This window comes from Phyllobates terribilis, unplaced genomic scaffold (assembly GCF_046119375.1).
Source record: "Phyllobates terribilis strain yellow unplaced genomic scaffold, ASM4611937v1 Scaffold_636__1_contigs__length_917067, whole genome shotgun sequence".
NCBI classification, from domain to species: domain Eukaryota; kingdom Metazoa; phylum Chordata; class Amphibia; order Anura; family Dendrobatidae; genus Phyllobates; species Phyllobates terribilis.
The window spans coordinates 784,184-810,444 of record NW_027363396.1 but is presented as its reverse complement, the minus strand read 5'-3'; the positions used below and the strand labels follow the sequence as shown (position 1 = coordinate 810,444).

General features: G+C 44.0%; 11 non-coding genes and 2 pseudogenes across 11 annotated transcripts; all 13 read right to left on the bottom strand.

Moving 5' to 3' along the window:
• Window positions 1-5,407: 5,407 nt before the first annotated feature.
• LOC141234390 (U2 spliceosomal RNA) lies at window positions 5,408-5,598 on the bottom strand. Its single transcript, XR_012300370.1, has one exon. It is a non-coding gene; the product is annotated as a U2 spliceosomal RNA (small nuclear RNA).
• Window positions 5,599-6,713: 1,115 nt separating this feature from the next.
• LOC141234389 (U2 spliceosomal RNA) lies at window positions 6,714-6,904 on the bottom strand. The gene has a single exon (XR_012300369.1). It is a non-coding gene; the product is annotated as a U2 spliceosomal RNA (small nuclear RNA).
• A 1,115-nt stretch (window positions 6,905-8,019) lies between these two features.
• On the bottom strand, window positions 8,020-8,210 carry LOC141234388 (U2 spliceosomal RNA). Its single transcript, XR_012300368.1, has one exon. It is a non-coding gene; the product is annotated as a U2 spliceosomal RNA (small nuclear RNA).
• Window positions 8,211-9,325: 1,115 nt separating this feature from the next.
• LOC141234387 (U2 spliceosomal RNA) lies at window positions 9,326-9,516 on the bottom strand. The gene has a single exon (XR_012300367.1). It is a non-coding gene; the product is annotated as a U2 spliceosomal RNA (small nuclear RNA).
• A 1,115-nt stretch (window positions 9,517-10,631) lies between these two features.
• Window positions 10,632-10,818, bottom strand: LOC141234589 (U2 spliceosomal RNA). The gene has a single exon (XR_012300548.1). It is a non-coding gene; the product is annotated as a U2 spliceosomal RNA (small nuclear RNA).
• Window positions 10,819-11,607: 789 nt separating this feature from the next.
• On the bottom strand, window positions 11,608-11,699 carry LOC141234666 (U2 spliceosomal RNA; annotated as a pseudogene).
• Window positions 11,700-12,814: 1,115 nt separating this feature from the next.
• On the bottom strand, window positions 12,815-13,005 carry LOC141234182 (U2 spliceosomal RNA). Its single transcript, XR_012300166.1, has one exon. It is a non-coding gene; the product is annotated as a U2 spliceosomal RNA (small nuclear RNA).
• Window positions 13,006-14,120: 1,115 nt separating this feature from the next.
• On the bottom strand, window positions 14,121-14,311 carry LOC141234170 (U2 spliceosomal RNA). Its single transcript, XR_012300155.1, has one exon. It is a non-coding gene; the product is annotated as a U2 spliceosomal RNA (small nuclear RNA).
• Window positions 14,312-15,426: 1,115 nt separating this feature from the next.
• On the bottom strand, window positions 15,427-15,617 carry LOC141234385 (U2 spliceosomal RNA). The gene has a single exon (XR_012300365.1). It is a non-coding gene; the product is annotated as a U2 spliceosomal RNA (small nuclear RNA).
• Window positions 15,618-16,732: 1,115 nt separating this feature from the next.
• LOC141234496 (U2 spliceosomal RNA) lies at window positions 16,733-16,923 on the bottom strand. The gene has a single exon (XR_012300474.1). It is a non-coding gene; the product is annotated as a U2 spliceosomal RNA (small nuclear RNA).
• A 1,115-nt stretch (window positions 16,924-18,038) lies between these two features.
• LOC141234602 (U2 spliceosomal RNA) lies at window positions 18,039-18,223 on the bottom strand. The gene has a single exon (XR_012300560.1). It is a non-coding gene; the product is annotated as a U2 spliceosomal RNA (small nuclear RNA).
• A 787-nt stretch (window positions 18,224-19,010) lies between these two features.
• On the bottom strand, window positions 19,011-19,102 carry LOC141234665 (U2 spliceosomal RNA; annotated as a pseudogene).
• A 1,115-nt stretch (window positions 19,103-20,217) lies between these two features.
• LOC141234549 (U2 spliceosomal RNA) lies at window positions 20,218-20,408 on the bottom strand. The gene has a single exon (XR_012300521.1). It is a non-coding gene; the product is annotated as a U2 spliceosomal RNA (small nuclear RNA).
• Window positions 20,409-26,261: the final 5,853 nt, after the last annotated feature.

The window sequence follows — 26,261 nt, the reverse complement described above, 5'->3', positions numbered from 1 at the left end:
ACTCAGGTTCCTCCATACACACAACGCTTCACTCGATCTCAAGCCCCTAATGTTACATTCAAACTCTCTAACACGCATCCTTCTCCTTACATTCCTTATCACTTTGAAATCACCCATAGGAACATCCAACAAATCATGCTTGACAACAAATTTTTCAACAAACTCATACCACACTGGACATTTAAACGAAACAGGCACTCTTGCATCCCTTCTCATCCATTTCAACCCAAACAACATACATCCAGCCATATATTTAATCATAAAAGCCGTCTTGTTATCCCTACCTAACAGAACAACCACTGTTTTAATATAATTTAAACCAAGACAAAATTCTAAATTTGGGAAATCCATTCCCCCATGTTCACGTAACTTACACAAATATTCCCTTTTAAGTTTTTCCATCTTACTTCCCAAATAAAACGTAAAAATTAGCTTCTCAATCCGCCTAAAACCCCTATAAGGGGCTGGAAAAACCACTGACACAAAAAGTAACATAGGAAGAATCACTGACTTAATAATAAGGACTTTGCCTGACAATGTCAAGTCCCGCAACCTCCAAAAATTTAACTTCTGTTCAATCCTCTTACCGCATTCATCCCAACTCTCATTCCCTTTCAGATCTTTGTTAAACCACACCCCCAAAACCTTAATAGCACCTTCTTCACATATCACACCATCCATCCTAACACTCGAATCCCCGAAACACTTATAGCTACACTTCCCCCAATTCACCCTAAAACCAGATGCACCACAAAAGAAATCTAAAAGCAACCTTGCTCGATTCATAGCAGCCATATTATCACTCACCACAACAACATCGTCCATATACCCCATTACCTTTACAGTCTTTCCACCACTCCCTGGGATCAGAAGACCATTCATCACTTTCTCTTTCCGAATCATGCACAACAGGGGCTCAATCACACTTATAAACAGGACAGGGGACAACGGACACCCCTGCCTGACCCCTGATTTTATGCACACCTTCTCACTCAAACATCCATTCACTAACACTTCACTCACCACACCATCATACAAACACCTTATGGCATTCACAAAAACACTAGGAAAACCCATCCTAACTAACACCTCAAACATAAACGCATGCGACACTCTATCAAAAGCTTTCTCAAAATCCACACAAAAAACCATACATTTCCCCTTCCTAAACATACAATCTCCAATTACGTCCCGCAACAACAAGAGGTTATCAGTCATACACCTACCTGGCACCGCGCACACTTGATCATCACCAACCACACTTCCAATCACCCCACGCATACGGTTAGCCAGAATTTTGCTAAAGACTTTATAATCTGCATTGAGTAATGTAATCGGCCTCCAATTACGCAAATTCTTTTTCTCACCCTTCTTATATAGTAAAACAACTACTCCTTCTTTCATGGAATTACAAAGTACACCATTCATCCACATATATTGACATACCTCCACAAAATCAACACCAATCACATCCCATGCTTTTACATAAAACTCCACAGGCAACCCATCTTTCCCAGGTGTTTTATTCTTTTTCGCACCATCCACCGCCTTTTTGACCTCATCAAAAACAATATCCTCACTCAAACATTCACGTTCCCCTGCTTCAAGCTGACTCTCCAACATACCTAACACATGCTCTTTCAAACCCCCATCCACCCATTTAGACTCAAATAAACTACTATAGAAACTATGTACCTCATCCAACACTTCCCTTCCAACCACAGTCATACCATTATCATTTACAACCTCATCCAACTCATCTTTTTTACTGCACATTTTTTTAAAAAAGTACCTCGTACACTTCTCATCCATATCCAAATGCTCAACTCTCGTCCTAAAAATAATTTCCTTCCCACGCTTTTCCAAAACACGCTTCATCTCATCTCTCGCTCCTCTGAGTTGATCACTAACATCAATTCCTTTCATACTCATTTTATGTAACCACTCAATCCTCATATTTAAATCTTTAAATCTGCCTCTTTCAATTGCTGCTTTTTTATAACCCCACCTCCTAAAAAAATTCTTAATTTCCACTTTCACCCAATCCCACCATACAGTCACATCCACAAAATTATTTTTCCTAGACCTCCACCATTCATACTTACTTTCGAAGTCTCTCATAACCCTAACATCCTCTAACAACCTAACATTTAGCTTCCATACCCCAACACCATGCACCATTTTTTTATCACCTTCAAACATACCCCACAAACATTCATGGTCTGTGAAAGAAAAAACATGCTGTTTAAAAAATTTACACACCAAACCTCTATTTGTATACAGCATGCGGTCAATCCTGGACACTATTCCTCCCCTATCAGCTCTATATGTGGCCGGTGGTGGCTTACTCAAAAATTCCGCTGCATCTAAAAAAGAAAAATCAGATGTAATTTGATTAAGGACCTTACCTGTGACATCAATTTCCCCTTCAGAAACACAATTGAAATCACCAACTAATAATATTGGAATCCTTCCAGGCAAAAATAAACGTATTTTCTCTAATAGTGCTAACCTATCCCCTTTGTTAATTGGACAATACACGTTAACAATTTTCACCCTCCACCCTCTCCCCTTAACCACTGCCATTATACAACGACCTGGCTCCACCACCATATAATTTTCAAAACTTAAATCCCTATTCCCCAACAAAATCCCCACACCATCATTTTTGTTTGTCATTGAACCTGACCAAATGCTATGCCCATATACCCAGTCCTTTTCAGGAGGTGACTCTTCAATTCCGCACTCTTGCAGACAGTAAATATTTGCTCCAAGATTTTTTAGTTCTTCCAGTATAGCCAATCTTCTAGGCTTAGATTTTATAAGCCTTACATTTATTGACAGTACACTACAGCCCATGTTGGAGCCCATTTTTTAACCATATTCGGTAAAAAAGAACATACCCCCCACCGAAGAGTCAACCTTTCTCGTCTTGAAACTCGATTCCTGATGTTAAGCAGAGAATGCTGGCCCCCTCCTCCAAAAAAGACCTCCTAGGAGAGGCACTGTAGCTCTCGGGATAGCTCCTATCACTTAAGGGGCTGATGCTCCCAATACTGGCAGGTGAAAAATCTGGCCGGAACTTCTTTGCAGAAGACACATCAGAGTCCTCATCAGGGGGCCTCACCACAGCCCCGGTGAAGTCACCCTGGCCACCACCACCTTCATGAATTGCCTCTGAGCTTTCCAAAGCCAACACCGGCGTTGTGGAGAGTGAACCGCTCACTTCTCCCTCACCACTCACATCAAGCAGAATTGACATATCTGCAGGCTCTATCTCAACAGCGCTTCCACCAGCAGGATCGGGTGCTTGCTCCATCTCTTCCATGAAGTCCCTTACTGCCTCGATCGCCTCACCAATAGTGGCGGCAGTAGTAGGACGTGGGGACACGGCCTCTGCATATGACCTGGAACGATGGGGACAGTCCTTGAAAGCGTGTCCCTCCTCGCCACATGCATTACAAACCATGGAGTTAGTACACTCCATTGCCAGATGACCCTCTTTATTGCATTTCCCACAAAACTTCTCCACCGTGCAGTCCTCTTGGTAGTGTCCAAAGGATTTACACTTCCTGCAAAACCGCGGAGCACCAGGAAAATACATATACCCTCTATCCCTCCCGATGGCAAAACTGAGGGGAGGGTAGTGGATACCCCCAGGTCCCTGGGGGTCCTCCTGGAACCGTACAAAAAACTTGTGTTTGCCAGTCCACAAGCCCACCTCATTCCTCACCTTGTGTGAGTAGGACACATAGCTGCAATGACGGTTCAGGAATCTAGTAATGTCCTCCACATCCACAAGGGGGTTGTGCATAAACACAACAACTGGCACTTCCCCCTTAGTATACAATACCGTAAATATAAGCCCATCAAGAGCCGGATGATCCAAGGCTTGCTGATCCTTTAGAGTCTTGAAAAGATTCTGGCAAGCTGCCATACGATCAAGGACTAAAACGTACCGGCCATTCTTTGGGAACTCCTGTAGGCAAATGATGTCTCCACGACCAACATTCAAAATCTTGAAGATGACGACTTCCACCAAGAACCGCAGGTTAAAGAAATTCCTCCTCGACTCCTCAATATCAATGCGAAAAGCATTTTTGACCCGAATATCATCGGTCCCGGCATAGCGAATCTTGACGCCCATTATCACCTCTCGTTTCCTCTGGACCCCCCCAATAGCAGCAGGCAGCTTAAGCCACCTAAGTGGCGATGCTGCAAGGCCGAGGGGGAGACACTATAGGATCCTTCTGACCAGATACAAGATCTAAGCCAAAAGGCCGAGAAGCGATAACCAGAATTGGTTTCAAACTACGGAGCCACCCAAGGATCCTGAAAAGTCCATTTGTGGAGATGAGCTCCTGGACTCCCGTTAAGAAGACATGTTGTCAACCTCTAGATCCCTTACATGCCTGCACTTTTCGGCTTGCTGCTGCTGCAATCCACGCGTTTTAGATCTGCATAACTCCACCTCTTTAAACACAGCACCTTCACCCCCTGCTGTTCCCACCCGCCTCAACACCGTTGGAAGGGAGGAGAACCAATTAAGGCGGGGGGTGGGGTGGAACGAGCAGCTGTCTACCCTTAGCAGGAGGGCTCCTGATTACATACCTCTCCTGCTGCTGCTGCTGCTGGCTGTCCAGCAGCAGACTGAAGGTGGCTGCTGCTGTGCACAGGTATATAAAGGCTCAGAGCCTATTATGACACGCGCAGCCAGCGTTCCATTGCCACATTCCATCTACTGCAGGCAGGATACCTGGCTGGCTGAATGTCGCTGAGAAGCTCACAGAGACCGCCATAAGCAACAGTTTAACAGAATGCCACAGACTAATCAACCAAACTTTTTGGGTTGGGTTCTCTTTTATAGTCTGCAGGCATTAAATGAAAGAAGTCAGTGTTCCAGCAGAAGGAGACAACGTTTCAGAAAAGGCATTGTAGCAAACCAAAAAAGAAATTTTAAGCGCAGCAGAGTAACCAGCGCACATACCTGTTAGCTCAGGTGAGTTTAAAAGGCTGCTGTTGATAACAAGGGCATTTGCTAAATAGATGGTGTGTGTGCAACAATATACTGAAAGGTCAATTATATTGTGCAGCTTATCTCACCACCTGTAGTTATTTAGGTGAAAGCTCCAAAATGCTTGCCTAATATGTCTGTTTATCCAAAAGGAAGTAAAAAGGGAGAGCTAGAAAGATAGCATTGCATCACATTACATGGCAATGCAATGCACAGTTGCTGAAGTTGAACCAAAATGAGCTTGTAATCTGGCTTCTGCAACTTTGAACATGAAAAATCCAATGAGGAGAAGAAAAGCAAAGCCAAAGAGTCCATCCCAAAATCCGACAAACAAGCAAAATGAACAAAAAACATTGAATTCAATTCTTTCTGATTTTAGAAACTGCATTAAAGAAGGGGTGCACCGGTCCTGGAGATACTGCAATACCAGGTCAATGCGTGGAGTGGACAGAGCAAGCTCTTTTTCCATCTCCCTGTTCTAAAAATCCATTTAATATATGGTCCCCAGATAGGGGACGTATCAGATATTAAACTGATAAGAACAGATACTACACTTGATCTTAGCCAAAAGGCCGAGAAGCGATAACCAGAATTGGTTTCAAACTACGGAGCCACCCAAGGATCCTGAAAAGTCCATTTGTGGAGATGAGCTCCTGGACTCCCGTTAAGAAGACATGTTGTCAACCTCTAGATCCCTTACATGCCTGCACTTTTCGGCTTGCTGCTGCTGCAATCCACGCGTTTTAGATCTGCATAACTCCACCTCTTTAAACACAGCACCTTCACCCCCTGCTGTTCCCACCCGCCTCAACACCCTTGGAAGGGAGGAGAACCAATTAAGGCGGGGGGTGGGGTGGAACGAGCAGCTGTCTACCCTTAGCAGGAGGGCTCCTGATTACATACCTCTCCTGCTGCTGCTGCTGCTGGCTGTCCAGCAGCAGACTGAAGGTGGCTGCTGCTGTGCACAGGTATATAAAGGCTCAGAGCCTATTATGACACGCGCAGCCAGCGTTCCATTGCCACATTCCATCTACTGCAGGCAGGATACCTGGCTGGCTGAATGTCGCTGAGAAGCTCACAGAGACCGCCATAAGCAACAGTTTAACAGAATGCCACAGACTAATCAACCAAACATTTTGGGTTGGGTTCTCTTTTATAGTCTGCAGGCATTAAATGAAAGAAGTCAGTGTTCCAGCAGAAGGAGACAACGTTTCAGAAAAGGCATTGTAGCAAACCAAAAAAGAAATTTTAAGCGCAGCAGAGTAACCAGCGCACATACCTGTTAGCTCAGGTGAGTTTAAAAGGCTGCTGTTGATAACAAGGGCATTTGCTAAATAGATGGTGTGTGTGCAACAATATACTGAAAGGTCAATTATATTGTGCAGCTTATCTCACCACCTGTAGTTATTTAGGTGAAAGCTCCAAAATGCTTGCCTAATATGTCTGTTTATCCAAAAGGAAGTAAAAAGGGAGAGCTAGAAAGATAGCATTGCATCACATTACATGGCAATGCAATGCACAGTTGCTGAAGTTGAACCAAAATGAGCTTGTAATCTGGCTTCTGCAACTTTGAACATGAAAAATCCAATGAGGAGAAGAAAAGCAAAGCCAAAGAGTCCATCCCAAAATCCGACAAACAAGCAAAATGAACAAAAAACATTGAATTCAATTCTTTCTGATTTTAGAAACTGCATTAAAGAAGGGGTGCACCGGTCCTGGAGATACTGCAATACCAGGTCAATGCGTGGAGTGGACAGAGCAAGCTCTTTTTCCATCTCCCTGTTCTAAAAATCCATTTAATATATGGTCCCCAGATAGGGGACGTATCAGATATTAAACTGATAAGAACAGATACTACACTTGATCTTAGCCAAAAGGCCGAGAAGCGATAACCAGAATTGGTTTCAAACTACGGAGCCACCCAAGGATCCTGAAAAGTCCATTTGTGGAGATGAGCTCCTGGACTCCCGTTAAGAAGACATGTTGTCAACCTCTAGATCCCTTACATGCCTGCACTTTTCGGCTTGCTGCTGCTGCAATCCACGCGTTTTAGATCTGCATAACTCCACCTCTTTAAACACAGCACCTTCACCCCCTGCTGTTCCCACCCGCCTCAACACCGTTGGAAGGGAGGAGAACCAATTAAGGCGGGGGGTGGGGTGGAACGAGCAGCTGTCTACCCTTAGCAGGAGGGCTCCTGATTACATACCTCTCCTGCTGCTGCTGCTGCTGGCTGTCCAGCAGCAGACTGAAGGTGGCTGCTGCTGTGCACAGGTATATAAAGGCTCAGAGCCTATTATGACACGCGCAGCCAGCGTTCCATTGCCACATTCCATCTACTGCAGGCAGGATACCTGGCTGGCTGAATGTCGCTGAGAAGCTCACAGAGACCGCCATAAGCAACAGTTTAACAGAATGCCACAGACTAATCAACCAAACTTTTTGGGTTGGGTTCTCTTTTATAGTCTGCAGGCATTAAATGAAAGAAGTCAGTGTTCCAGCAGAAGGAGACAACGTTTCAGAAAAGGCATTGTAGCAAACCAAAAAAGAAATTTTAAGCGCAGCAGAGTAACCAGCGCACATACCTGTTAGCTCAGGTGAGTTTAAAAGGCTGCTGTTGATAACAAGGGCATTTGCTAAATAGATGGTGTGTGTGCAACAATATACTGAAAGGTCAATTATATTGTGCAGCTTATCTCACCACCTGTAGTTATTTAGGTGAAAGCTCCAAAATGCTTGCCTAATATGTCTGTTTATCCAAAAGGAAGTAAAAAGGGAGAGCTAGAAAGATAGCATTGCATCACATTACATGGCAATGCAATGCACAGTTGCTGAAGTTGAACCAAAATGAGCTTGTAATCTGGCTTCTGCAACTTTGAACATGAAAAATCCAATGAGGAGAAGAAAAGCAAAGCCAAAGAGTCCATCCCAAAATCCGACAAACAAGCAAAATGAACAAAAAACATTGAATTCAATTCTTTCTGATTTTAGAAACTGCATTAAAGAAGGGGTGCACCGGTCCTGGAGATACTGCAATACCAGGTCAATGCGTGGAGTGGACAGAGCAAGCTCTTTTTCCATCTCCCTGTTCTAAAAATCCATTTAATATATGGTCCCCAGATAGGGGACGTATCAGATATTAAACTGATAAGAACAGATACTACACTTGATCTTAGCCAAAAGGCCGAGAAGCGATAACCAGAATTGGTTTCAAACTACGGAGCCACCCAAGGATCCTGAAAAGTCCATTTGTGGAGATGAGCTCCTGGACTCCCGTTAAGAAGACATGTTGTCAACCTCTAGATCCCTTACATGCCTGCACTTTTCGGCTTGCTGCTGCTGCAATCCACGCGTTTTAGATCTGCATAACTCCACCTCTTTAAACACAGCACCTTCACCCCCTGCTGTTCCCACCCGCCTCAACACCGTTGGAAGGGAGGAGAACCAATTAAGGCGGGGGGTGGGGTGGAACGAGCAGCTGTCTACCCTTAGCAGGAGGGCTCCTGATTACATACCTCTCCTGCTGCTGCTGCTGCTGGCTGTCCAGCAGCAGACTGAAGGTGGCTGCTGCTGTGCACAGGTATATAAAGGCTCAGAGCCTATTATGACACGCGCAGCCAGCGTTCCATTGCCACATTCCATCTACTGCAGGCAGGATACCTGGCTGGCTGAATGTCGCTGAGAAGCTCACAGAGACCGCCATAAGCAACAGTTTAACAGAATGCCACAGACTAATCAACCAAACTTTTTGGGTTGGGTTCTCTTTTATAGTCTGCAGGCATTAAATGAAAGAAGTCAGTGTTCCAGCAGAAGGAGACAACGTTTCAGAAAAGGCATTGAAGCAAACCAAAAAAGAAATTTTAAGCGCAGCAGAGTAACCAGCGCACATACCTGTTAGCTCAGGTGAGTTTAAAAGGCTGCTGTTGATAACAAGGGCATTTGCTAAATAGATGGTGTGTGTGCAACAATATACTGAAAGGTCAATTATATTGTGCAGCTTATCTCACCACCTGTAGTTATTTAGGTGAAAGCTCCAAAATGCTTGCCTAATATGTCTGTTTATCCAAAAGGAAGTAAAAAGGGAGAGCTGGAAAGATAGCATTGCATCACATTACATGGCAATGCAATGCACAGTTGCTGAAGTTGAACCAAAATGAGCTTGTAATCTGGCTTCTGCAACTTTGAACATGAAAAATCCAATGAGGAGAAGAAAAGCAAAGCCAAAGAGTCCATCCCAAAATCCGACAAACAAGCAAAATGAACAAAAAACATTGAATTCAATTCTTTCTGATTTTAGAAACTGCATTAAAGAAGGGGTGCACCGGTCCTGGAGATACTGCAATACCAGGTCAATGCGTGGAGTGGACAGAGCAAGCTCTTTTTCCATCTCCCTGTTCTAAAAATCCATTTAATATATGGTCCCCAGATAGGGGACGTATCAGATATTAAACTGATAAGAACAGATACTACACTTGATCTTAGCCAAAAGGCCGAGAAGCGATAACCAGAATTGGTTTCAAACTACGGAGCCACCCAAGGATCCTGAAAAGTCCATTTGTGGAGATGAGCTCCTGGACTCCCGTTAAGAAGACATGTTGTCAACCTCTAGATCCCTTACATGCCTGCACTTTTCGGCTTGCTGCTGCTGCAATCCACGCGTTTTAGATCTGCATAACTCCACCTCTTTAAACACAGCACCTTCACCCCCTGCTGTTCCCACCCGCCTCAACACCGTTGGAAGGGAGGAGAACCAATTAAGGCGGGGGGTGGGGTGGAACGAGCAGCTGTCTACCCTTAGCAGGAGGGCTCCTGATTACATACCTCTCCTGCTGCTGCTGCTGCTGGCTGTCCAGCAGCAGACTGAAGGTGGCTGCTGCTGTGCACAGGTATATAAAGGCTCAGAGCCTATTATAACACGCGCAGCCAGCGTTCCATTGCCACATTCCATCTACTGCAGGCAGGATACCTGGCTGGCTGAATGTCGCTGAGAAGCTCACAGAGACCGCCATAAGCAACAGTTTAACAGAATGCCACAGACTAATCAACCAAACTTTTTGGGTTGGGTTCTCTTTTATAGTCTGCAGGCATTAAATGAAAGAAGTCAGTGTTCCAGCAGAAGGAGACAACGTTTCAGAAAAGGCATTGTAGCAAACGAAAAAAGAAATTTTAAGCGCAGCAGAGTAACCAGCGCACATACCTGTTAGCTCAGGTGAGTTTAAAAGGCTGCTGTTGATAACAAGGGCATTTGCTAAATAGATGGTGTGTGTGCAACAATATACTGAAAGGTCAATTATATTGTGCAGCTTATCTCACCACCTGTAGTTATTTAGGTGAAAGCTCCAAAATGCTTGCCTAATATGTCTGTTTATCCAAAAGGAAGTAAAAAGGGAGAGCTAGAAAGATAGCATTGCATCACATTACATGGCAATGCAATGCACAGTTGCTGAAGTTGAACCAAAATGAGCTTGTAATCTGGCTTCTGCAACTTTGAACATGAAAAATCCAATGAGGAGAAGAAAAGCAAAGCCAAAGAGTCCATCCCAAAATCCGACAAACAAGCAAAATGAACAAAAAACATTGAATTCAATTCTTTCTGATTTTAGAAACTGCATTAAAGAAGGGGTGCACCGGTCCTGGAGATACTGCAATACCAGGTCAATGCGTGGAGTGGACAGAGCAAGCTCTTTTTCCATCTCCCTGTTCTAAAAATCCATTTAATATATGGTCCCCAGATAGGGGACGTATCAGATATTAAACTGATAAGAACAGATTTTTTTTTTTTTTTATCGAAAGCCCGAATTCGTGTACAAAACCCGAGTGCGCTTAAAAAAGTGACAAGTGCCACAAAAAAAGTGCACTAGGATGCTGGTCTTCTTGAAACCCTCTCCAAAAGGAGAAGGGTCCCCCAAACCATTCCCCGTCCCTCCGAGCCAAAAGGCCACAGCGAGGAACAGGGACAAAAAGCCACCTCCAGCCGAAGCCAGAGGCGACCCAATCTTACCCCCAGCACCTGCCCGAGTTCTCACCCGAGCAAGGCACTGGGAGCCAAAGACTGTGCTCCCCTCCCGGAAGAGGGGAGCCAACAACGCTCTCCTCCCGAAAGAGGAGAGCCAGGGGGGTTCAGGGGGGAGCGGAACCTGATGGCCACACACTCCCCCCCTAGACCTGCCAAGAGAGGAACCCGTAAGGGAACCGCATCCCGACAAAATTCTAGTAGGACGTGACACACGTGAATAAGTGGACACACAGTGACAAAGAAATTAAATAAATAGTGAAGGTTTCACAGTATAATACTGCCCGGACCTTCGACCGGGAATTGAAAAATTCCCCATCCTAAGGCCAGAAGGCCCGGAATAAGGGTGTGTGCGAAGAAAGAAAATTTGAAGTGCTTGTGCAAATGTGCCATAAACTCAAGTGGGGTTCCCAATCCCAGTGAGTTAAGGCACCCCAGGGTCACCACTCCTGGGGCACTTCACACTTCGGGCTTTCGATCTTCCCCGGCCCAATGGCGTCGATCCTGGGGGGCCATGCTTTCCACCAGATGACTATATTAGCCACCTGGCGTACTAACAAGCGCCTAAACCCCAGTGTGCATAATGTATCAATCTACTAGGGCGGCCAACATCCAAAACCGCCTTTTCGAAAGATACTACACTTGATCTTAGCCAAAAGGCCGAGAAGCGATAACCAGAATTGGTTTCAAACTACGGAGCCACCCAAGGATCCTGAAAAGTCCATTTGTGGAGATGAGCTCCTGGACTCCCGTTAAGAAGACATGTTGTCAACCTCTAGATCCCTTACATGCCTGCACTTTTCGGCTTGCTGCTGCTGCAATCCACGCGTTTTAGATCTGCATAACTCCACCTCTTTAAACACAGCACCTTCACCCCCTGCTGTTCCCACCCGCCTCAACACCGTTGGAAGGGAGGAGAACCAATTAAGGCGGGGGGTGGGGTGGAACGAGCAGCTGTCTACCCTTAGCAGGAGGGCTCCTGATTACATACCTCTCCTGCTGCTGCTGCTGCTGGCTGTCCAGCAGCAGACTGAAGGTGGCTGCTGCTGTGCACAGGTATATAAAGGCTCAGAGCCTATTATGACACGCGCAGCCAGCGTTCCATTGCCACATTCCATCTACTGCAGGCAGGATACCTGGCTGGCTGAATGTCGCTGAGAAGCTCACAGAGACCGCCATAAGCAACAGTTTAACAGAATGCCACAGACTAATCAACCAAACTTTTTGGGTTGGGTTCTCTTTTATAGTCTGCAGGCATTAAATGAAAGAAGTCAGTGTTCCAGCAGAAGGAGACAACGTTTCAGAAAAGGCATTGTAGCAAACCAAAAAAGAAATTTTAAGCGCAGCAGAGTAACCAGCGCACATACCTGTTAGCTCAGGTGAGTTTAAAAGGCTGCTGTTGATAACAAGGGCATTTGCTAAATAGATGGTGTGTGTGCAACAATATACTGAAAGGTCAATTATATTGTGCAGCTTATCTCACCACCTGTAGTTATTTAGGTGAAAGCTCCAAAATGCTTGCCTAATATGTCTGTTTATCCAAAAGGAAGTAAAAAGGGAGAGCTAGAAAGATAGCATTGCATCACATTACATGGCAATGCAATGCACAGTTGCTGAAGTTGAACCAAAATGAGCTTGTAATCTGGCTTCTGCAACTTTGAACATGAAAAATCCAATGAGGAGAAGAAAAGCAAAGCCAAAGAGTCCATCCCAAAATCCGACAAACAAGCAAAATGAACAAAAAACATTGAATTCAATTCTTTCTGATTTTAGAAACTGCATTAAAGAAGGGGTGCACCGGTCCTGGAGATACTGCAATACCAGGTCAATGCGTGGAGTGGACAGAGCAAGCTCTTATTCCATCTCCCTGTTCTAAAAATCCATTTAATATATGGTCCCCAGATAGGGGACGTATCAGATATTAAACTGATAAGAACAGATACTACACTTGATCTTAGCCAAAAGGCCGAGAAGCGATAACCAGAATTGGTTTCAAACTACGGAGCCACCCAAGGATCCTGAAAAGTCCATTTGTGGAGATGAGCTCCTGGACTCCCGTTAAGAAGACATGTTGTCAACCTCTAGATCCCTTACATGCCTGCACTTTTCGGCTTGCTGCTGCTGCAATCCACGCGTTTTAGATCTGCATAACTCCACCTCTTTAAACACAGCACCTTCACCCCCTGCTGTTCCCACCCGCCTCAACACCGTTGGAAGGGAGGAGAACCAATTAAGGCGGGGGGTGGGGTGGAACGAGCAGCTGTCTACCCTTAGCAGGAGGGCTCCTGATTACATACCTCTCCTGCTGCTGCTGCTGCTGGCTGTCCAGCAGCAGACTGAAGGTGGCTGCTGCTGTGCACAGGTATATAAAGGCTCAGAGCCTATTATGACACGCGCAGCCAGCGTTCCATTGCCACATTCCATCTACTGCAGGCAGGATACCTGGCTGGCTGAATGTCGCTGAGAAGCTCACAGAGACCGCCATAAGCAACAGTTTAACAGAATGCCACAGACTAATCAACCAAACTTTTTGGGTTGGGTTCTCTTTTATAGTCTGCAGGCATTAAATGAAAGAAGTCAGTGTTCCAGCAGAAGGAGACAACGTTTCAGAAAAGGCATTGTAGCAAACCAAAAAAGAAATTTTAAGCGCAGCAGAGTAACCAGCGCACATACCTGTTAGCTCAGGTGAGTTTAAAAGGCTGCTGTTGATAACAAGGGCATTTGCTAAATAGATGGTGTGTGTGCAACAATATACTGAAAGGTCAATTATATTGTGCAGCTTATCTCACCACCTGTAGTTATTTAGGTGAAAGCTCCAAAATGCTTGCCTAATATGTCTGTTTATCCAAAAGGAAGTAAAAAGGGAGAGCTAGAAAGATAGCATTGCATCACATTACATGGCAATGCAATGCACAGTTGCTGAAGTTGAACCAAAATGAGCTTGTAATCTGGCTTCTGCAACTTTGAACATGAAAAATCCAATGAGGAGAAGAAAAGCAAAGCCAAAGAGTCCATCCCAAAATCCGACAAACAAGCAAAATGAACAAAAAACATTGAATTCAATTCTTTCTGATTTTAGAAACTGCATTAAAGAAGGGGTGCACCGGTCCTGGAGATACTGCAATACCAGGTCAATGCGTGGAGTGGACAGAGCAAGCTCTTATTCCATCTCCCTGTTCTAAAAATCCATTTAATATATGGTCCCCAGATAGGGGACGTATCAGATATTAAACTGATAAGAACAGATACTACACTTGATCTTAGCCAAAAGGCCGAGAAGCGATAACCAGAATTGGTTTCAAACTACGGAGCCACCCAAGGATCCTGAAAAGTCCATTTGTGGAGATGAGCTCCTGGACTCCCGTTAAGAAGACATGTTGTCAACCTCTAGATCCCTTACATGCCTGCACTTTTCGGCTTGCTGCTGCTGCAATCCACGCGTTTTAGATCTGCATAACTCCACCTCTTTAAACACAGCACCTTCACCCCCTGCTGTTCCCACCCGCCTCAACACCGTTGGAAGGGAGGAGAACCAATTAAGGCGGGGGGTGGGGTGGAACGAGCAGCTGTCTACCCTTAGCAGGAGGGCTCCTGATTACATACCTCTCCTGCTGCTGCTGCTGCTGGCTGTCCAGCAGCAGACTGAAGGTGGCTGCTGCTGTGCACAGGTATATAAAGGCTCAGAGCCTATTATGACACGCGCAGCCAGCGTTCCATTGCCACATTCCATCTACTGCAGGCAGGATACCTGGCTGGCTGAATGTCGCTGAGAAGCTCACAGAGACCGCCATAAGCAACAGTTTAACAGAATGCCACAGACTAATCAACCAAACTTTTTGGGTTGGGTTCTCTTTTATAGTCTGCAGGCATTAAATGAAAGAAGTCAGTGTTCCAGCAGAAGGAGACAACGTTTCAGAAAAGGCATTGTAGCAAACCAAAAAAGAAATTTTAAGCGCAGCAGAGTAACCAGCGCACATACCTGTTAGCTCAGGTGAGTTTAAAAGGCTGCTGTTGATAACAAGGGCATTTGCTAAATAGATGGTGTGTGTGCAACAATATACTGAAAGGTCAATTATATTGTGCAGCTTATCTCACCACCTGTAGTTATTTAGGTGAAAGCTCCAAAATGCTTGCCTAATATGTCTGTTTATCCAAAAGGAAGTAAAAAGGGAGAGCTAGAAAGATAGCATTGCATCATATTACATGGCAATGCAATGCACAGTTGCTGAAGTTGAACCAAAATGAGCTTGTAATCTGGCTTCTGCAACTTTGAACATGAAAAATCCAATGAGGAGAAGAAAAGCAAAGCCAAAGAGTCCATCCCAAAATCCGACAAACAAGCAAAATGAACAAAAAACATTGAATTCAATTCTTTCTGATTTTAGAAACTGCATTAAAGAAGGGGTGCACCGGTCCTGGAGATACTGCAATACCAGGTCAATGCGTGGAGTGGACAGAGCAAGCTCTTTTTCCATCTCCCTGTTCTAAAAATCCATTTAATATATGGTCCCCAGATAGGGGACGTATCAGATATTAAACTGATAAGAACAGATACTACACTTGATCTTAGCCAAAAGGCCGAGAAGCGATAACCAGAATTGGTTTCAAACTACGGAGCCACCCAAGGATCCTGAAAAGTCCATTTGTGGAGATGAGCTCCTGGACTCCCGTTAAGAAGACATGTTGTCAACCTCTAGATCCCTTACATGCCTGCACTTTTCGGCTTGCTGCTGCTGCAATCCACGCGTTTTAGATCTGCATAACTCCACCTCTTTAAACACAGCACCTTCACCCCCTGCTGTTCCCACCCGCCTCAACACCGTTGGAAGGGAGGAGAACCAATTAAGGCGGGGGGTGGGGTGGAACGAGCAGCTGTCTACCCTTAGCAGGAGGGCTCCTGATTACATACCTCTCCTGCTGCTGCTGCTGCTGGCTGTCCAGCAGCAGACTGAAGGTGGCTGCTGCTGTGCACAGGTATATAAAGGCTCAGAGCCTATTATGACACGCGCAGCCAGCGTTCCATTGCCACATTCCATCTACTGCAGGCAGGATACCTGGCTGGCTGAATGTCGCTGAGAAGCTCACAGAGACCGCCATAAGCAACAGTTTAACAGAATGCCACAGACTAATCAACCAAACTTTTTGGGTTGGGTTCTCTTTTATAGTCTGCAGGCATTAAATGAAAGAAGTCAGTGTTCCAGCAGAAGGAGACAACGTTTCAGAAAAGGCATTGTAGCAAACCAAAAAAGAAATTTTAAGCGCAGCAGAGTAACCAGCGCACATACCTGTTAGCTCAGGTGAGTTTAAAAGGCTGCTGTTGATAACAAGGGCATTTGCTAAATAGATGGTGTGTGTGCAACAATATACTGAAAGGTAAATTATATTGTGCAGCTTATCTCACCACCTGTAGTTATTTAGGTGAAAGCTCCAAAATGCTTGCCTAATATGTCTGTTTATCCAAAAGGAAGTAAAAAGGGAGAGCTAGAAAGATAGCATTGCATCACATTACATGGCAATGCAATGCACAGTTGCTGAAGTTGAACCAAAATGAGCTTGTAATCTGGCTTCTGCAACTTTGAACATGAAAAATCCAATGAGGAGAAGAAAAGCAAAGCCAAAGAGTCCATCCCAAAATCCGACAAACAAGCAAAATGAACAAAAAACATTGAATTCAATTCTTTCTGATTTTAGAAACTGCATTAAAGAAGGGGTGCACCGGTCCTGGAGATACTGCAATACCAGGTCAATGCGTGGAGTGGACAGAGCAAGCTCTTTTTCCATCTCCCTGTTCTAAAAATCCATTTAATATATGGTCCCCAGATAGGGGACGTATCAGATATTAAACTGATAAGAACAGATACTACACTTGATCTTAGCCAAAAGGTCGAGAAGCGATAACCAGAATTGGTTTCAAACTACGGATCCACCCAAGGATCCTGAAAAGTCCATTTGTGGAGATGAGCTCCTGGACTCCCGTTAAGAAGACATGTTGTCAACCTCTAGATCCCTTACATGCCTGCACTTTTCGGCTTGCTGCTGCTGCAATCCACGCGTTTTAGATCTGCATAACTCCACCTCTTTAAACACAGCACCTTCACCCCCTGCTGTTCCCACCCGCCTCAACACCGTTGGAAGGGAGGAGAACCAATTAAGGCGGGGGGTGGGGTGGAACGAGCAGCTGTCTACCCTTAGCAGGAGGGTTCCTGATTACATACCTCTCCTGCTGCTGCTGCTGCTGGCTGTCCAGCAGCAGACTGAAGGTGGCTGCTGCTGTGCACAGGTATATAAAGGCTCAGAGCCTATTATGACACGCGCAGCCAGCGTTCCATTGCCACATTCCATCTACTGCAGGCAGGATACCTGGCTGGCTGAATGTCGCTGAGAAGCTCACAGAGACCGCCATAAGCAACAGTTTAACAGAATGCCACAGACTAATCAACCAAACTTTTTGGGTTGGGTTCTCTTTTATAGTCTGCAGGCATTAAATGAAAGAAGTCAGTGTTCCAGCAGAAGGAGACAACGTTTCAGAAAAGGCATTGTAGCAAACCAAAAAAGAAATTTTAAGCGCAGCAGAGTAACCAGCGCACATACCTGTTAGCTCAGGTGAGTTTAAAAGGCTGCTGTTGATAACAAGGGCATTTGCTAAATAGATGGTGTGTGTGCAACAATATACTGAAAGGTCAATTATATTGTGCAGCTTATCTCACCACCTGTAGTTATTTAGGTGAAAGCTCCAAAATGCTTGCCTAATATGTCTGTTTATCCAAAAGGAAGTAAAAAGGGAGAGCTAGAAAGATAGCATTGCATCACATTACATGGCAATGCAATGCACAGTTGCTGAAGTTGAACCAAAATGAGCTTGTAATCTGGCTTCTGCAACTTTGAACATGAAAAATCCAATGAGGAGAAGAAAAGCAAAGCCAAAGAGTCCATCCCAAAATCCGACAAACAAGCAAAATGAACAAAAAACATTGAATTCAATTCTTTCTGATTTTAGAAACTGCATTAAAGAAGGGGTGCACCGGTCCTGGAGATACTGCAATACCAGGTCAATGCGTGGAGTGGACAGAGCAAGCTCTTTTTCCATCTCCCTGTTCTAAAAATCCATTTAATATATGGTCCCCAGATAGGGGACGTATCAGATATTAAACTGATAAGAACAGATTTTTTTTTTTTGCGAAAGCCCGAATTCGTGTACAAAACCCGAGTGCGCTTAAAAAAGTGACAAGTGCCACAAAAAAAGTGCACTAGGATGCTGGTCTTCTTGAAACCCTCTCCAAAAGGAGAAGGGTCCCCCAAACCATTCCCCGTCCCTCCGAGCCAAAAGGCCACAGCGAGGAACAGGGACAAAAAGCCACCTCCAGCCGAAGCCAGAGGCGACCCAATCTTACCCCCAGCACCTGCCCGAGTTCTCACCCGAGCAAGGCACTGGGAGCCAAAGACTGTGCTCCCCTCCCGGAAGAGGGGAGCCAACAACGCTCTCCTCCCGAAAGAGGAGAGCCAGGGGGGTTCAGGGGGGAGCGGAACCTGATGGCCACACACTCCCCCCCTAGACCTGCCAAGAGAGGAACCCGTAAGGGAACCGCATCCCGACAAAATCCTAGTAGGACGTGACACACGTGAATAAGTGGACACACAGTGACAAAGAAATTAAATAAATAGTGAAGGTTTCACAGTATAATACTGCCCGGACCTTCGACCGGGAATTGAAAAATTCCCCATCCTAAGGCCAGAAGGCCCGGAATAAGGGTGTGTGCGAAGAAAGAAAATTTGAAGTGCTTGTGCAAATGTGCCATAAACTCAAGTGGGGTTCCCAATCCCAGTGAGTTAAGGCACCCCAGGGTCACCACTCCTGGGGCACTTCACACTTCGGGCTTTCGATCTTCCCCGGCCCAATGGCGTCGATCCTGGGGGGCCATGCTTTCCACCAGATGACTATATTAGCCACCTGGCGTACTAACAAGCGCCTAAACCCCAGTGTGCATAATGTATCAATCTACTAGGGCGGCCAACATCCAAAACCGCCTTTTCGAAAGATACTACACTTGATCTTAGCCAAAAGGCCGAGAAGCGATAACCAGAATTGGTTTCAAACTACGGAGCCACCCAAGGATCCTGAAAAGTCCATTTGTGGAGATGAGCTCCTGGACTCCCGTTAAGAAGACATGTTGTCAACCTCTAGATCCCTTACATGCCTGCACTTTTCGGCTTGCTGCTGCTGCAATCCACGCGTTTTAGATCTGCATAACTCCACCTCTTTAAACACAGCACCTTCACCCCCTGCTGTTCCCACCCGCCTCAACACCGTTGGAAGGGAGGAGAACCAATTAAGGCGGGGGGTGGGGTGGAACGAGCAGCTGTCTACCCTTAGCAGGAGGGCTCCTGATTACATACCTCTCCTGCTGCTGCTGCTGCTGGCTGTCCAGCAGCAGACTGAAGGTGGCTGCTGCTGTGCACAGGTATATAAAGGCTCAGAGCCTATTATGACACGCGCAGCCAGCGTTCCATTGCCACATTCCATCTACTGCAGGCAGGATACCTGGCTGGCTGAATGTCGCTGAGAAGCTCACAGAGACCGCCATAAGCAACAGTTTAACAGAATGCCACAGACTAATCAACCAAACTTTTTGGGTTGGGTTCTCTTTTATAGTCTGCAGGCATTAAATGAAAGAAGTCAGTGTTCCAGCAGAAGGAGACAACGTTTCAGAAAAGGCATTGTAGCAAACCAAAAAAGAAATTTTAAGCGCAGCAGAGTAACCAGCGCACATACCTGTTAGCTCAGGTGAGTTTAAAAGGCTGCTGTTGATAACAAGGGCATTTGCTAAATAGATGGTGTGTGTGCAACAATATACTGAAAGGTCAATTATATTGTGCAGCTTATCTCACCACCTGTAGTTATTTAGGTGAAAGCTCCAAAATGCTTGCCTAATATGTCTGTTTATCCAAAAGGAAGTAAAAAGGGAGAGCTAGAAAGATAGCATTGCATCACATTACATGGCAATGCAATGCACAGTTGCTGAAGTTGAACCAAAATGAGCTTGTAATCTGGCTTCTGCAACTTTGAACATGAAAAATCCAATGAGGAGAAGAAAAGCAAAGCCAAAGAGTCCATCCCAAAATCCGACAAACAAGCAAAATGAACAAAAAACATTGAATTCAATTCTTTCTGATTTTAGAAACTGCATTAAAGAAGGGGTGCACCGGTCCTGGAGATACTGCAATACCAGGTCAATGCGTGGAGTGGACAGAGCAAGCTCTTTTTCCATCTCCCTGTTCTAAAAATCCATTTAATATATGGTCCCCAGATAGGGGACGTATCAGATATTAAACTGATAAGAACAGATTTTTTTTTTTTAATTTGGCTATCCCCTGCAGAGGGATAAAACCGTTTATTAAAACTTTAACAAATTACAAGCATAATTAAACAAATACCAAACGTTAAAAGACAAATGAAATTTACAAAACAAAAAAATACAAAGATTTTAAATAATTAGGTTCCATTGGTCAACAAGCCATTTTTTGGAAATATGTACATTCTTCTTTTTGTCAATTAAATAATAAGTATACATTTCACATAAACATAAACTTAAAACATCATTCACTGATAAAACATCTTGTTTAAAAATAGCAATGTTGCGCGCTTTCCAGAGAGATGACTTGGCGCAGTTCACTGTCTTCCAAGCCATTGTGTAATGGTCCATTGTGGGGCATTCCATAAGTCCGTATAGCACAGCTTTATATGTAAAGTCCTTGAGGTCTGCCACCCTTTCCAGTAGGGGGAGCAGTCTTCTCCAGAAATCCTTTGCAAAATTACATGTCCATAATAGATGTTCCACCGTTTCCTCGTCTTGGCATCCGGCTCTTGGGCAGATGGCAGACCTCACAAATCCTCTTCTGTATTGGAATGCCCGGCAAGGAAGACAGCGGTGCATGCAACTCCAAGCCAGATCTCTCTGTTCATTAAAAAGATAAAAAACGTTAATCATTTTCCAGATAGACATAGATTTGTCATCATCATATCTGTCAACATTACATATTTCCTCACTTTTACGTATTTCTTTAATTAGTTTCTTACTATTTCTTAATTCCTCTATTTTCTTAGTCCCTAAATTAAAATCGGACACTATTTTCCTTAAAATCTCATAATGCGTCGACAAATTAAAAGCATGGGGCACAGATATATTAACTTCATACCATCCAAACTTTCTCATAAAAAATCCTGTATTAAAACGCATAAAAAAGGACCAATAGTGATTCTTAAAAAGGGCATTAAAACAGTAAACGAACAGATGGATTAAAAGAAACCTATTAAAATCTGGAAAATCTTTACCACCTTTTACTTTTGATTTCATCACGATTTCTCTTTTCAGCTTTTCCATTTTTGAGTTCCAAAAGAAGGTAAAACAGGTTTTGGTTATCTTTTTTAAAACATTAACAGGCGGGGGGAAAACCATGCTAAGATACAATAAAAGAGGTAAAATCACCATCTTTAAAACCAATACTTTACCCTCCATTGTAAGTCTCCTCATGTTCCACATACATATTTTCGTATTTACTTTCTGTGTAACTGTTTCCCAACTATTATAACCATCATTATTTTCAGTGAATGATATACCTAAAATGGAAATGGATTCGGAGACATTAATTGGTACATCACGTAAAATCATCCCCCCAACACTTAAAATGTTACACTTATTAAAATTGATTTTAAAACCAGAAGCTAGACAAAAGGATTGCACTTGATGGAGAGTGGCCGTAAGTGATGGTGCATCTGTACACAAGACCGCCACGTCATCCATGTAGCCTACAACCTTGGCCTCCAAACCACCGCTTCCAGGCAGAGGGACACCGCATATCTGTTTATTTTGGCGTATTGCACATAACATTGGTTCCAGTGCACAGATAAACAGTAGGGGGGACAGAGGGCATCCCTGTTTCACCCCTGACCGTAAAAATACCTCTTGTGTCTTAAAACCATTCACTAAAATCTTACTTGTACAATCCTTGTAAAATGCTTTAAGCGATAGTAAAAACCCTTCTGGTATGCCCATTTTCTCTAAAACTTTAAAAAGATAAAAGTGTGAGACACGGTCAAATGCTTTTTCAAAATCAATAGATAAAATCGCCATTTTCCCCTTTCTGTCTTTCACATCCTCAATACAGTCTTTCACTAAATTCAGATTGTCCCATATACTGCGCCCCGGCACCCCACACACTTGATTAGAATGAATAACTTTGCTGATGACTTCTTTTAGACGATTTGCACAAATTTTAGCCATTATTTTATAGTCACAATTTAAAAGTGTTATTGGTCTCCAGTTTTCTAATTTTGATTTATCGCCTTTTTTGTATAGGAGGGAGACTTCACCTTTCTTCCAGGAATTTAATAAAACCTTATTATTAAAAACCTCAGTAAACAAATAAAACAAATCATCTTTTAAAATATCATAAAAACATACATAAAATTCTATTGGGATGCCATCAGGACCAGGGACCTTTCCAGTTTTAAAACTTTTAATAGTTTTTAACACTTCTTGTTCCGTTAAAACTTGGGATAAAAACTCTTGGGATGCGGGATCTAAAACAGCTGTTAGTCCTTGCAGCGAATCATCCATTAATTTATTATCTATATTTTTTCCATTAAAAAGATTAGAAAAAAAAACCTCAACTTTACCCAGCATATTTTTTATATTATTCTCACCATCTATATGGTCAATTATCACTTTTTCTTTTTTCTTTTTCCTAAAAAAATATCTGGAACACTTTTCATTTTCTTCTATATGTTGTACTCTAGAACGAAAAATTATCTCTTTTCCTTTTTGTTCTAGCCATTTTGAAATCTCTTCTTTTAAGTTTGAAATATCAAGTTGTACATCTATCCCATTGTCTCTGAGCTTAAATAATGTTTGTAGGCGGGTATTTAAAATTCTATATTCTTCATATTTTTCTTTGGCTCTACATATACTCTTTTTAATAAAAAAGTCTTTTATTTTTACTTTCATTCTATCCCACCATACACTCATAGTCTCATTTGTTTTTTTCCCTTTTCTACATTTCCTATAAAACTCAATAAAATCTGATAAAATCTGCGGGTCGGTTAAAAGGGATACGTTCATTTTCCAGCTCTTCTTACCACATTTTTTGTTGTCATTTACTTTTATGGTAAAGGATAAAAGTTTATGGTCTGAAAATATATTAGTTAAAACTTCACATTTGGCAGGTATTGTTTTATCTGAACCAAAAATAAAATCAATCCTAGAGCTACAATTAGCATTGCTCCAAGTGAAACCGGCATCCTCTGGGCTGTCACTATGACACTCTTTATATATGTCTATCAATTTAGCATCTTTGACTATATCATGTAGCATACCTGAGGTTTTATCGTAGTTCCTGCTTACAGAGCTGGAGCGCCGGTTTTCACCTTTTAAAACACAATTAAAATCCCCTGCTAAGATAAAAGGTTCAGAGTTATTAATAAATAATGGTAAAAGATCAAGCATTTCGGCTCTTTCATTTTTCTCTGGGGATCCATAAAAATTTAAAAACTGCCATCTAATACCATCAATAAAAGCTTTCACTAATAAAATACGACCTGGTAAAATTTCCTGAATAAAATCAATTAAAACGTTCCCTTTAAAAAGTATGGCTACACCCGCTAATCCTGCAGCATTCGATCCGGACCAGACAGATGGCCCACACTTCCACTCATCTTTATATTTTTGATATGACATTTCATGTGGGATATTACATTCTTGCAGAAAAAATACAGATGCAGTAAAACACGTAAAAAAATTAAAAAGAGCAGTTCTTCTCGTGTTAGATTTTATGCCTCTCACGTTGAGGGAAATACCTTTCAGTTCAGCCATCATTAGAAAATGTAGAAATTTTACTTAGGTAACTAAGAGCAACGGATTTACCTGTCCGATGAACCTGATCAGACCACTGGGCTTGCGCCTCCCTCCTCATCTGATAGTATCGTCACGAGAGTCTCCGTGGAGGAGGAAAGATTACCACATTTATATAAACCCGACGCTACACTGGCATAGCTCGGAGGGCTGGCTGGCAGAACCCGCTGGGTCTCCATTGGCTGGCCATGCAGTTCCTCATCAGGTGGGTCCCCGAGGGGTTCCGCCGCCCCTGTTTGACCTGTAGAAGGTCGTCCTATAGGAGGAGGTTGCGCACAAGGCAGAGCCTCTGACTCTTCAGAGGCAGCAAGATCCCGGTCCCCACCTGTAGCAGCGGAGACCGAAACCCCTGAGGGTCCAGCGTCCACGTCCCCTTCTGGAGAAGTGTCCATCTGTTCACCGCCTGCTGCCTCCTCCGAACCACCCTTTTTCTTTTTCTTAGGACCCACCTTTATCCACTCAGCGCCCTCAGCACTAGGAGACCCAGACTGGGCATGGGCTTCTGTGTCGGCCTTTTGCCGGTCCCTTTTGACCTTACCAGTAGTGCCCTTCTGCTCCTTCTCAGCCCTCCTTTTGGACTCCCGCAGGTCCTGCAGCCAGGTTTTGGGATTTGGTATTTTACCTGTCATAGACTCTGGAGACACTTCACTATTTGGTACGCCCTTATTGTCTCCAGAGGCTCCAGGTTGTTGTTCCTCCTCCTGAGGGGTGGTCTGATCTTTTGGTCCTTGGTCGGACGTCTTGGACTTCCCCTTTTGCTCATCTTCCCGAAATCTGTGAGGGCAAGAAAAATAAAAGTGACCTGGAGTCTGGCAAAAACTGCATTTCTTTTCCTTAGGGCATTCTTTTGTCTCATGTTCTTCACTAGCACAATTTCTACATGATACATGACAGTTTTCTTTTGAATGACCATAGCGCCCACAATTTCTGCAATATACTGGCATCCCAGAAAAGAAGAAATCCCCATTTGTTTGCCCAATTTTGAAACGGGCAGGGGGGAGCCGTATACCACCTGGTGTATTTGGATCTCTTGTACACTTCACAAGGAATTTCCACTTAGATGTCCATATGTTATATTCGTTTAATATCTTCCCAATACATTTAACACTTTTAAAATAAATTGCTAGAAATGACATTACTTCTGGAGCAGAAACAAAGGGCGAAAATATTTTTACAATAACCAGTCTTACCTCATCCAGGACGTGCTCAACAATTTGAATCCCTTTCAAAACAGGACTATTTTCAACTTTTTTTAACTTTTCTAGTACATCTCTAAAAATACCTTCTCCGGTGAATGTGATGTCATAGTCACCTCTTCTGGGATAATCCTGGATGGAGAGAATTTCATTCCTTTGTACGCCAAGCAGGTTCCTGAGCACGTCCTGGACTACATACCCTAATTTCCTCATATCCGAGCCACCCGCCGTGAAGTGAACTCGGATAGAGTTTTTTAGCCTCGCATAAAGAGGCACGAGGTTAGGGTCAACCTCCATGGAAAAACGCAACAAGGTTGCAAATTGCAGCCGCTTGCAATCTGCGCTCCCAGTGTTCTTGCAGCGAAAAACACCTGGAAGCTGGGGGATCGCAACTCGTTACCCTGGGACTAAGCCCTCTCCCTAATAGCAGCAAGCAGGCTAAGTCCACCAAAGTGGACGATCCTGCCAGGCCAAGGAGAGGGGTACCCGAGTGCCCTTCAACCACAATCTCCTGCAATAAAGCACTTGATCTTAGCCAAAAGGCCGAGAAGCGATAACCAGAATTGGTTTCAAACTACGGAGCCACCCAAGGATCCTGAAAAGTCCATTTGTGGAGATGAGCTCCTGGACTCCCGTTAAGAAGACATGTTGTCAACCTCTAGATCCCTTACATGCCTGCACTTTTCGGCTTGCTGCTGCTGCAATCCACGCGTATTAGATCTGCATAACTCCACCTCTTTAAACACAGCACCTTCACCCCCTGCTGTTCCCACCCGCCTCAACACCGTTGGAAGGGAGGAGAACCAATTAAGGCGGGGGGTGGGGTGGAACGAGCAGCTGTCTACCCTTAGCAGGAGGGTTCCTGATTACATACCTCTCCTGCTGCTGCTGCTGCTGGCTGTCCAGCAGCAGACTGAAGGTGGCTGCTGCTGTGCACAGGTATATAAAGGCTCAGAGCCTATTATGACACGCGCAGCCAGCGTTCCATTGCCACATTCCATCTACTGCAGGCAGGATACCTGGCTGGCTGAATGTCGCTGAGTAGCTCACAGAGACCGCCATAAGCAACAGTTTAACAGAATGCCACAGACTAATCAACCAAACTTTTTGGGTTGGGTTCTCTTTTATAGTCT